General features: G+C 36.2%; 1 pseudogene; it reads left to right on the top strand.

Annotated features, from left to right (window-relative positions):
* Nucleotides 1-8,801: 8,801 nt before the first annotated feature.
* LOC124083621 (protein kish-A-like) lies at nucleotides 8,802-9,263 on the top strand (annotated as a pseudogene).
* The last annotated feature ends 2,950 nt before the right edge of the window (nucleotides 9,264-12,213 follow it).

Genomic DNA, 12,213 nt, shown 5'->3' with positions numbered 1-12,213 from the left:
ACAGATATTTTATGACTATGAAAGTCCACAGGGCAGATATTATATCAGTTTAGGTGTTTTATATGGATGTCATAATAATATAAAAGGCCAGGTGTAGCTATTTTGTCAGTTTTAGGTATAATATTATGGAGATTATATTAATATAAAAGGCCACAAAGAAGCTATTACATTAGTTTCAGAAAATCTAGTTTGAATACTATATTAATATTAAAGGTCACAGGTCCACTATTATTTCAATTTTAGATGCTACAGTAATTATATCAGATTAATTAAAGAACACAGGGTAATGATTCTATTAGTTATGCATGCTATAGTATGAATATCATATTAGTGTTAAAGGCCACAGGGCAATTATTATATTAGATTTAGATGCCAAGGTCGAGATATCATATTATTATTAAAGGTCACATGGCAGTTATTGTATCAGTTTTGGATACTCTGGTATGGATTTCACATTAGCATTAAAGGCCACAGGGCAATATGTTATGTTTAGATGCTATAATATGGATACCATATCACTATTAAAGGCCACAGTACAGCTATTGTATTGGTTTTAGATAATGTGATATGAATATTATATCAGTATTAAGACAACAGTTTGGATATTTTATTGGTTTTAGATGCAATTGCATGTATATTTCATCAATATTAAAAGCCACATGGCCCCTATACATGTGTGATTACACTACTGGACTAAAATTGAACTATGTACAGCCAGAGGAATGAAAAGTTGTGCTCCATTTGTATACATTATATCAAAATGCATTCTACTGTAAAAGAAATAAATAAAATTTTTTAAAAAAGATCACTCAGGCCACCTGCACCAATACTGCCATTGCTGCTGCCTCTGATTCCACTGCTGCCAGCCTGAGGTTGCCTGGAGGTCTTCTTTCTGGGTACTGCTGCCCTTGCAACTACAACCACCTGCTGTTGCCACAGAAGACACTGCTGCCCTGTTAGAGTCTGTAAACAAGTCAAAATAACACCTGGCATTTTGCCAGGGGAATGTTAGAGTTCGTAAACAAGTCTGGATGGTGCCTAGCAAAATGCCAGAGGGAGTGGTTTGAGAAGTAACAAAAGCGAGCCATTAAGTGTAGAGATTCCTTATTGGTTGACTGATGTATCTAGTTTATGCTAATTAGATAAGCTGTGTGGAATGTATAAATACTGCTCCTGTCCTGCAATAAACGGCTCCTACTCCTGCTGTATCAAGTACACAAGTTATTCGTCACCCCCCCAGGTTATTTTGCTGCAGCCGGACTGCGGCAGATGGTGGCCCGTTACGGGGAGCCCTGGGACACTCGGGGGTAAGTGACGAAAAAAAGCTGCCTGTCCATAGATAGGACGGGAGCAAATCTGCTCGTCCCTAGGCAGACAGGGCGAGAGGAAAAATGACCATTTCGAGAAAATGGAGAAGATTGATACAGTATGTTTGTGTCTTGTTTTGTCTCAGTGTATTGTATTGTCTTTGTGATGAAAATATGGAAGGGGTGTTAAGTAAATTACTAAGGGAAGAAGGCACCCCAGTGGAACCAAGAATAGTTAGGGCATGTGTTGATAGAAGCCCAGGAACTCTAGTCAGAAAGAAACAGAAAGTTCAGAAGAAGAAAGATTATCAGAGGAAAAAGGATTATCAGGAAAAAAGTTGCAGCAAAAGGCTATTACTGAATACTTTTCGTTACCGGAGGGTGCATGAATCGGCGCTGCATGAATCGGCGCTGCGGCTGCCACATGCGCGAGCTGGTCATGGAGCAGCAAGGGCTTTCCAAACGGCGGCAGCCGGCTCTTCCACTGCTGAGAGCCCAAATCTAGACCTGACTTGGAGGCACAGTCTCGCAGGCTCTTGCTCCCTGTGCCCAGTAGCAGTTTGAGTCCGGGACTCTCCCCAGGGCCATCTGGGGCTACCCGGGACGCTACAGCCGCAGAAGACACTACTGGTGTCCCTGATGTTTGGTCATTTCCAAGACCAGTAACTACAATGGTTCTCCCACACCTGGAAGCTAATGAGTAATGAGCACTATTAATGCTTATTTCAAATGCAAAAAAACCTTGATATAATGTACTAAATTGTTCAGAAGGTTGTTTTCTTAGTAGAATGCTACAGGATTTTCTTTAGCCATCCGGAGTTCCTGCCTTCGTCCCAGTGCTGGTAAAGACCAAGGTGGAAGAATTCCCAGTGTTGCTGAGAACCGGACTGAGATTTCAGCTGAGAACCGGACGAGACTTCGGATCAAGCTAGCTGCCTGCAGAACTTACCTGGACTGTGATTTAAGCTAGCTGCCTGCAGAACTTACCTGGACTGTGATTTAAGCTAGCTGCCTGCAGAACTTACCTGGACTGTAAGTTAATCTATCTTTGCAAATGGTGTCATTGCTGGTAAAATTTTTCCAAGGGCTTCTTACATGGAGCCATGGAATGGCTTGGTATTGTGACATTTTGTATCCTTCCTTTCTGTTTGTAACAGGTTATTTATGGTGTTTTTGTAAAAACCACTATGGTCGTTATTTAAATTAAACAAAAGGGGGAAATGTTAGAGTCTGTAAACAAGTCAAAATAACACCTGGCATTTTGCCAGGGGAATGTTAGAGTTCGTAAACAAGTCTGGATGGTGCCTAGCAAAATGCCAGAGGGAGTGGTTTGAGAAGTAACAAAAGCGAGCCATTAAGTGTAGAGATTCCTTATTGGTTGACTGATGTATCTAGTTTATGCTAATTAGATAAGCTGTGTGGAATGTATAAATACTGCTCCTGTCCTGCAATAAACGGCTCCTACTCCTGCTGTATCAAGTACACAAGTTATTCGTCACCCCCCCCAGGTTATTTTGCTGCAGCCGGACTGCGGCACTGCCCCGATACTGCTGTGAGCCCCGGAGATCACCTGGTGACACTGTCCCCATAGCTGCAGTTGCAGCTGCCACTGCAGCCACCAGTGCTGCTGACCTGCTGCCTGCTGCCAACAATCACTGCCATTACCTCTGCTACCATGGTCTAGAGGACTGCTGTGAGGAGACTCCAGGTTTGTTTGCACACATTTTTGGACACCAGCCAGGTCCTGGGGCCCAGGTGCTAGCAGGTTTACCACCATAAGAGCCTCTCTCTGGGGACTCCAGCTGGGACATGCAGGTCCAGTGTGATGCCTGTGGGTTTGGAGGAGCCTAGGGTCTTCCGGCTGAGAGTTCTGGTGGCCCATGTCTTGCTGCTGCATCTCAGCATTGTTCCTTTGCATGAGTGTATCCCTAGTGGTCTCTCTGCAAGTAGAAGCAGCATTGAGATCTTGGGAATGCAGTATGGCCAAGAGGTATCTGAAGCACTGATCAGTGGGATAGTGACTGGGTTTGTGAGAGCTGATCTGGATTTGGTGATCACAAGACAGCAGAGACAGGGCTGAGAAACTGTTGAACACTGACAGAGACAGTTTAACTTTCCAGGAAGAGTTATTTTGTTTTTTGATTCACAAATATCTCTGCCATATTTGGAAAAGGATTTTTTTATGCATCAGTGTGTGGAGAACAATGATATATGAATAATTTTTTGCATTTTTGTTCTTTTCTTATATGTTTAATTTTTTCTCTTTGTTCATATTCTTCCTCTCTCATCTATTTTCTTGGATTTTCTTTCCAACATTTCTCCAGCCAATAGCCAATCTCTGTCAGCTCCTCTTCCACTCTTCCTGTGAATTTTTAATTCTATCTTCTCTCTTCCTCCCTTGCAAACATTGCATAATACACTACCTCTGTTCTCTCATCCTCCATTTGAAAATGTAAACCATTTAAACAAATTTTCTGTTTATATTATAGATACTTATTGAACTCATCATTTTGGTTTGATGTGAGAAAGCAGCAGACACCTTAGTGGGAGCTATTACTTTTAAGGCTATATATTGTTTTCACTGGGCGCTGCTGATATCGGTCTCACCATTAAATGTGAGGTTCTGGAAACCTTCAGGGACACATATACATCTACAGGGTAGAATTTATGCTGCCTTTAGATGCATACTTCTAGATGGGAAAACACATTAACAACATGAAAAAACAAGGGAATAAAGCACCCCAAACTAGAATGCTTCAACAACAGAAGCCACTGATAACATAGTAGAAGAAATGTCATAAGGAGTTCAGATTGTACATAGTTAAATTGATATGTGCAGTAAAGGATAGTATAAGGAGTGAAATCAAAGAAAAAATACAGGAAGTGAAAGATCACTTCAATAAAGAGTTAGAGATCATGAAAAAGAAAAACAAACAAAAATCCTTGAAATGAAGAAATCAGTACACCAAATTATAAATTCAATTGAAAGCATCACCAACAGACTAGACCACTTGGAAGACAGAACCTCAGACAATGAAAACAAAGTATATAATATTGAATGTAGAGTTGAATGATCATGCAGAGAAGATGGTAAGAAACCATGAAAGAACTTCCAAGAATTATGGGATAACACACACACAAAAAAAAAACCAAATTTAAGAGTTATCAGGATAGATGAAGAAGCAGAGATACAAACCAAAGGAATGCACAATCATTTCAATGATATAATAGCAGAAAATTTCCCAGACCTAAAGAATGGAATGGAAAATCAAATACAAGAGGCTTACAGAACTCCAAAATTACAAAATTCCAGCAGACCGACACCAAGACACATTATAATAAGAATGACTAACACAGAGAATAAAGATAAAATCTTAAAGGCTATGAGAAAAAAATAAAATTACATAGTGGGGAAACCAATTTGGATCTCAACTGATTTCTCAGCCCAGACCCTCAAAGCTAGGAGGTTCTGCAATAATATATTTAAAGCTCTGAAAGAAAATGAATGCCAACAAAGAATTTTATATCCAGCAAAATTAAGTTTCAGATTTAAAGATGAAATTAAAACCTTCCATGATAAACAAAAATTAAAAAATTCATAACTAGGGAGCCAACACTACAGAGCATTCTCAGGAAAATATTCCATGATGATAAAGTAGGGAAAAAAAACAGTGAAAACCAGCAAAGGGAGGATCTACACTAAAGTGACATTCAACCAAATGAGAAACTAAGACAAATCAAAAACCAGAAATAAATTAAAATAATAGGGAATACATATATCTAAATGACCAGGAATCGTATCTCAATAATAACCTTGAATGCTAATGGCCTAAACTCATCAATGAAAAGACATAGACTTGAAGATTGAATTAAAAAGCAAGACCAAACAATATACTGTCTTCAAGAGACTTACCTCATGGGCAAAGACATTCACAGGCTGAAGGTGAAAGAATGGGGAAAAACTTATCACTCATATGGATTGTGTAAACAAGCAGGGGTTTCCATTCTCATTTCAGATAAAGTAGGCTTCAAACCATAGTTAATTAGAGGAGCTAAAGAAGGACATTTTACACTTCTTAAGGGAAGTATATGTAAGCAAGACATAACAGTTATAAATATTTATGCCCCAAACAATGAAGCATCTATGTACATCAAACGAACCTTTCTCAATTTCAAGAATCAAACAGACCACAATACAATAATACTGGGTAACTTTAATACATCTCTCTCACTCCTGGACAGATCTTCCAAACTAAATAAGGAAACTATAGAACTAAATAATACAATCAATAATTTAGACTTAACAGACATACATAGAATATTTCATCCCAATGAGCAAGTACACTTTCTTCTCAGCAGCACATGGATCCTTCTCTAAAATAGACCATATCTTATGCCTCAAAGCAACTCTTAGTAAATTAAAAAAAAAAAAACCCCACAGATAATTTTCGGGGTTTTTAGTCCTCGTTCCTTCTCGACCTGCAGGAGAGATAGGGAGAACACGCCCCAGCCAGGACGAGCCAAGAAAGGAGAGGTCCGACTGACCCAGCCCTCCCACACCGGAGGACAATAAGATGCGTCAGGGAGACCAGTCAAGGCTGGAGCTCATTTGTTGAGGAAGCACACACAGCTAATATAAGGCACAGGAGCCAATCAGGATAAAGGTCAGCAGGGTGAGGAGAGCTCAGTGTACACCCATTCTACAGGCAGTAAGGGGAGACACGAGCTGTCCATGAGGGCAGAAGGGTTCTGAGCCTATCCTAGAGGTGGTCCAATTTTTCATCACAACCCATGTTAACGCCTTCTGGCTGATTGCCAGGCGCCATCTTAGCCATGTGCAGCCCCAAGACCAGGAAGTGAGCCTCAGTCTGCAAGTTAGGTTTCCTTTTCTCCATCATAGGTTTCTATTTCTCTGATGTGACATGCCCTACAGATAATACCTTGCATTCTAACAGACCACAATGGAATGAAATTAGAAATCAATGATAAAATAAAAAATAGAAGCTACTATAACAAATGGAGACTAAATAATACACAATTGAATGATGAGTGGATAGTAGGAGAAATCAAGGATGAAATAAAAAAAATTCTTAGAGGTAAATGAGAACACTGATACAACATACCAAAATCTCTGGGACACTGTGATGGTAGTACTAAGAGGAGAGTTTATTTCATGGAATGCATTCATTAAAAGAATAAAAAGTTAACAAATAAATGACTTAACACTATATCTCAGAGCCCTAGAAAAAGAACAAATCAACACCAAAAGCAATAGAAGACAGGAAATAATTAAAATCGGAGCTGAAATCAATTAAATTGAAACAACAGAAACAATTGAAAAATTAACAAAACAAAAAGTTGGTTTTTGAAAAAATAAATAGAATACATAAACCCCTGGGCATGTTAATGAAAAGAAAAAGAAGACTCAAATTATTAAAATATAAGATGAAGAAGGAAATATCAAATGTTATATCAAATGGATGTGTCTAAAATATAGAAGATAATTAGAAACTATCTTGAAAATTTATATTCTAATAAAATAGAAAATATCAAAGACATAGACAAATTTCTAGAGATATATGACCTATACAAACTGAATGAGGAGGTCATACATAATTTAAATAGATCAATTTCAAGTAATGAAATAGAAAATGCCATCCAAAATCCTACCAACCAAGAGAAGCCCAGGACCAGATAGATTCTCAGCCGAGCTCTACAAGTCTCTCAAAGAGGATTTAACACCAATATTTCTCAAAGTATTCCATGAAAGTCAAAAGGAGGAAACCCTTCCAAACTCATCTATGAGGCTAATGTTACCCTGATACCAAAACCAGACAAAGACACATCAAGGGAAAAAAAACTTCAGACCAATATCCTGATGAACATAGATGCAAAAATTCTCAATAAAATTCTGGAAAATCTCATACAAGAACATATTAAAAAGATAGTGTACCATGATCAAGTGGGGTTCAGCACAGGGATACAGGATTAGTTCAACATATGGAAATCAATAAACATAATTCATCCTATTAATAGACTTAAAAACAAGAATCATATGATCATCTCAATAGATGCAGAAAAAGCATTTGACAATTACAGCACACTTTCATGTTCAAAATAAGAAAACTAAGGATAGTAGGAACATACTTCAACATTATAAAAGCTATATATGCTAAAACCAAGGCCAGCATCATTCTAAATGGAGAAAAATTAAAAGTCTTCCTTCTAAAAACTGGAACAAGACAAGGATGTCCTCTTTCACCACTTCAATTCAACATCATCTTTGAAACTCTAACCAGAGAAATTAGGCAAAAGAAAGAAATTAAAGGGATGCAAATACATAAAGAAGAACTCAAACTATCACTATTTGCTGATGACCTGATTCTATATCTAGAAGATCCAAAAAAATTCCATCAGAAAACTTCTAGAACTAATAAATGAATTTAGCAAGTAGCAGGATATAAAATCAACACCCATAAATCAAACACATTCCTAAATATCAGTGATGAATCCACTGAAAGAGAAATTAGAAAAAGTATCCCATTCACAATAGCATCAAAACAACAACAACAACAACAAAAACCCCTGGGAATCAATCTAACAAAAGAGGTGAAAGACTTTCTACAATGATAACTACATAACACTAAAGAAAGAAATGGAAGAAAATCTCAGAAGACGGAAAGATCTCCCATGCTCCTGAATAGGCAGAATTAATATTGTCAAAATGGCCATACCACCAAAAGTGTTATACAGATTTAGTGCAATTCCTATTAAAATTCCAATGACATTCTTCATATAAATAGAAAAAGCAATCATGAAATTTATTTGGAAAAATAAGAGACCCAGAATAGCTAAAGTAATCCTTAGCAGGAAAAGCGAAGCGAGGCATCACAATACCAGACATTAAACTATGCTACAAAGCTATAGTAATAAAAACAGCATGGTATTGGCACTAAAATAATGCCATTTGATGATCATATGATTCTTGTTTTTAAGTGTATTAATATGATGAATTACATGTATTGATTTCTATATGTTGAACCAACCCTGCATCCTTGGGATGAACCCCACTTGATCGTGGTGCACTATCTTTTCAATGTTTTTGTATGCAATTTGCCAATGGTAGACCAATGGTACAGAATAGAGGACACAGAGACAAACCCATATAAATATGGTTATGTCATACTAGACAAAGGTGCTAAAAACATTCACTGGAGAAAAGATAGGCTATTCAACAAATGGTGCTGGCAAAACTGGAAATCCATATGTAGCAAAATGAAATTAAACCTCGATCTCTCACCCTGCACAAAAATCAACTCAAAGTGGATCAAAGACTTAGGCACTAGAACAGAGACCCTGCACCTAATAGAAAAAAACATAGGCCCAAGTCTTCACCATGTCAGCCTAGGATCTGAGTTCCTTAAGAGGATTCCTATATCGAGAAGGGCATGTGGGGCATGCACGCCTCTTCTGCCTTGGGCCCGGAAAGGTGATGTGACTGGGGCATCGCTGGCCTCACTATGCCTGCCTTTTTCAATTTTCAGAGTCTGTTGGCTGTAATCTTGCTGCATATATGTACCTGTGTTTATATCCGGTCCTTGGCACCCAGCCTTCTGGACAGAAATAAAACTGGACTATTGGGAATATTTTGGAAGTGTGCCAGAATTGGTGAATGAAGAGTCCTTATATTGTAGTATGCTGTGTAGTGATGGCCTTCAGCACCCTTTTCATACAGTATCTTGGAAAAATAGCAGAATTTAATTGCCATCAGACTTCAGTGTGAACAAGGACTTATCTGCAGAAAATAATGGAAAGAATGGTTAACCTTTTTATCTCTGAACATTGATGAGAGAAATTTCCAGATGGTGTTCTCTATTTTTATGTTATTGGACCAATGTTTTGTATAAATAACTAAGATATAAAAATTTGATACACAGAGTTTAATAGTCTGTAACAATTAACCTCAGTACTGTTGCTACAGTATTACATTTTGTGCAAATGTCAAAAAAAAAAAAAAAGGATTCTAAAGTGCAAGAAGTAAAATCAAGAATCAATAAATGGGATGGATTCAAATTAAAAAGCTTCTTCTCAGCAAAGGACGCAATTAATAATGTGAGGAGAGAGCCTACAGGTGGGAGAAAATCTTTACCACATGCACCTCCAATAAAGCATTAATCGCTAGGACATATAAAGAACTCAAAAAACTTAACACCAAAAAAACAATATATATATATATAACAGAATAGAGGACACACATATATATATATTAGTAATAAAGACCACAGAGGAGGTATTATATTAGTATTAGATGATATAGAATGGATATTATGTCAATATTAAAGGCTACCGAAAAGCTATTCTGTTTATTTTAGATGCTTGCATATTGATATTATATTAATATCAAAGGCCACAGTTCAGGTATCAAATTAATTTATAGTGTGAATATTATATTAATATTAAAGACCCCAGGGCACATTTTATATTACTTTCAGATGCTAAAGTATGATATTACATTAATATTAAAGGACACATGGCAGCTCTTCTATTTGTTTTAGATGCTATAGTATGGATGTCACCTTATTATTAAAGACCCTGGGGAAGGTATTTTGTTATATTTAGATGCTATAGTATGGATATCATATTAGTATTAAAGGCCACAGGGCAGCTGATATATTAGTTTTAGGTTCTGTAGCATGCATATCATATTTCAGCTTTAGATATTATTTTATGGATATCATATTAGTATTAATTGCCACAGGGATAGGTATTATATTTTTTCAGATGCTGTGGTATTGAGATTTCATTAGTATTAAAGGACATAGTGCACCTATTTATTCATTGTACCAGGGATTGGACCCAGGGGTGCTTAACCATTGAGCCACATCCCCAGTCTTTTTGTATTTTTTAGTTTGAAATGGGTATTGCGAAGTTGCTTAGGGCTCTGCTAAATTGCTGAGTCTGGCTCTGAATTCATGATCTTCCTACCTCAGCATCCCAAGTTACTGAGATTACAAGTGTGCCCCACCACACTCAGCTATTTAATTTTTGATGCCCTACTGTGGCTATTATATAAGTGTTAAAGGCCATAGTGCAGTTATCGTATTAGTTTTAGATTCTGTATATGGATATCATTTTAGCATGAAAGGCAATATTGAAGTTATTACATTAGTTTTGGAGAACACACTATGGATATGGATATTATATTAATGTTAAAGGCCACAGGACAGGTATTAGTTTTCTAGGATTATGGATATTATTAATAATAAAGGGAACAGGACAGTTATTATATTAATTTTAGTTGCTATAATATCTACATCATATTAACATTTAAGGCCACAGCACGGCTATATATCTGTATTAGATACTGCACTAAAGATGTTACATTAATGTTAAAAGATGAAGGGCATTAATATATCAGTTTTCTATTTCATTATATAAATATAATAGGATTAAAGGTCATAGGGTAGCTATTATATTAGTTTTAGATGCTATAGTAAGGATATTATATTAAAATTAAAGGTCATATGTTACCTATTATGTTAAATTCATAATTTGATATATTAATAATAAATATCACACGGAAGCTATAATGTTGGTATTGGTTACTATAGTATGGATCCATATTAATATCAAAGGCCAAAAAGCAGCTATTTCATCAGTTTTAAATGTTCTAGTATAGATATCATATTGATATTAAAGCCCCAGGTCCACAATTATCCAATTTTAGTTGCTTTACTATGGATATCATGTTAGTATTAAAATCAACAGGGCAATTATTAATTTTAGATATAACTCTAGGAATATCATTCATTAATGCCATAATACAGATATTATATTAGTTTAATTGCTATAATATGGATATCACATTAATATTAAAGGCCACAGAACTCCTTTTTATCAGTTTTAGATGCTAAAGTATGGACATTAAATAAACATTAAAATTCCCCAGGAAGTTATTGTTTGATTTCACAAGCCTGAAAAGGATAGTACATTAACATTAAAGGCCACAGGACATATATTACAATGGTTTTAGAGGCTATAATATACATATCACATTCATAATAAACACTATAGGGCAGCTATTAGTTTCAGATACTATAGTATGGATATCACATTAGTATTAAAGGCCACAGCACAGAGGCTATATTAGTTTTATTTATTTATTTTTTAAGAGACAGAGAGAGAGAGAGAGAGAGAATTTTTTTAAATGTTTTCAGTGGACACAACATCTTTATTTTATTTTTATGTGGTGCTGAGGATCGAACCCAGTGCCCTGCACATGCCAGGCGAGCGCGTTACCGCTTGAGCCACATCCCCAGCCCTAGTTTTAGATACTATAGTTTGGCTATCATACAGTGTTAAAGACCACAGGGCAGCTATTATACCAGTTTTAAAAGAATATGGTATGGATATTACATTATATTAAATGTCAAAGTGCAGCTATTATTATTAGTTTATGATGTCATAGCACAAATATTACACTAAAATGTAGCCCATAGGACATTTATCATATTAGTTTCAAGAGTTATACTGTGGATATTAAATTAATATTAAAGGCCACAGAGATGCTAATATATTAGTATCAGAGCTATAGAATATATGTTATATTAGTATTAAAGGCCAAACTTTATTATATTATCTTAGGGTATTATTTTATCAATATTACATTAACTCAAAGGCCAGAGGTCACCCATTATTTTAGTTTTTGATGTTATTCTATGAACACAATACAAATATGAGAGGCCACATGTCAGTTATTACACTTGTTTTAGATATCAAAGTATGGATATTACATTGATATTACAGCCCAAAGGGCAGTTCTTTTAAGTGTTTAAGGTGCTAATGTGTGTCTATTATATTAGCATCAAAGGCCACAGGACATACATTATATAAGTTTTAGATGCTA

Source organism: Marmota monax, unplaced genomic scaffold (genome assembly GCF_021218885.2).
Source record: "Marmota monax isolate L192 unplaced genomic scaffold, Marmota_monax_Labrador192_F-V1.1 WCK01_AAM20220418_F8-fsc00082, whole genome shotgun sequence".
Classification (NCBI taxonomy): Eukaryota; Metazoa; Chordata; class Mammalia; order Rodentia; family Sciuridae; genus Marmota; species Marmota monax.
Note: the sequence above shows the minus strand (reverse complement) of the source record. Positions and strands in the feature narration are given on the sequence as shown.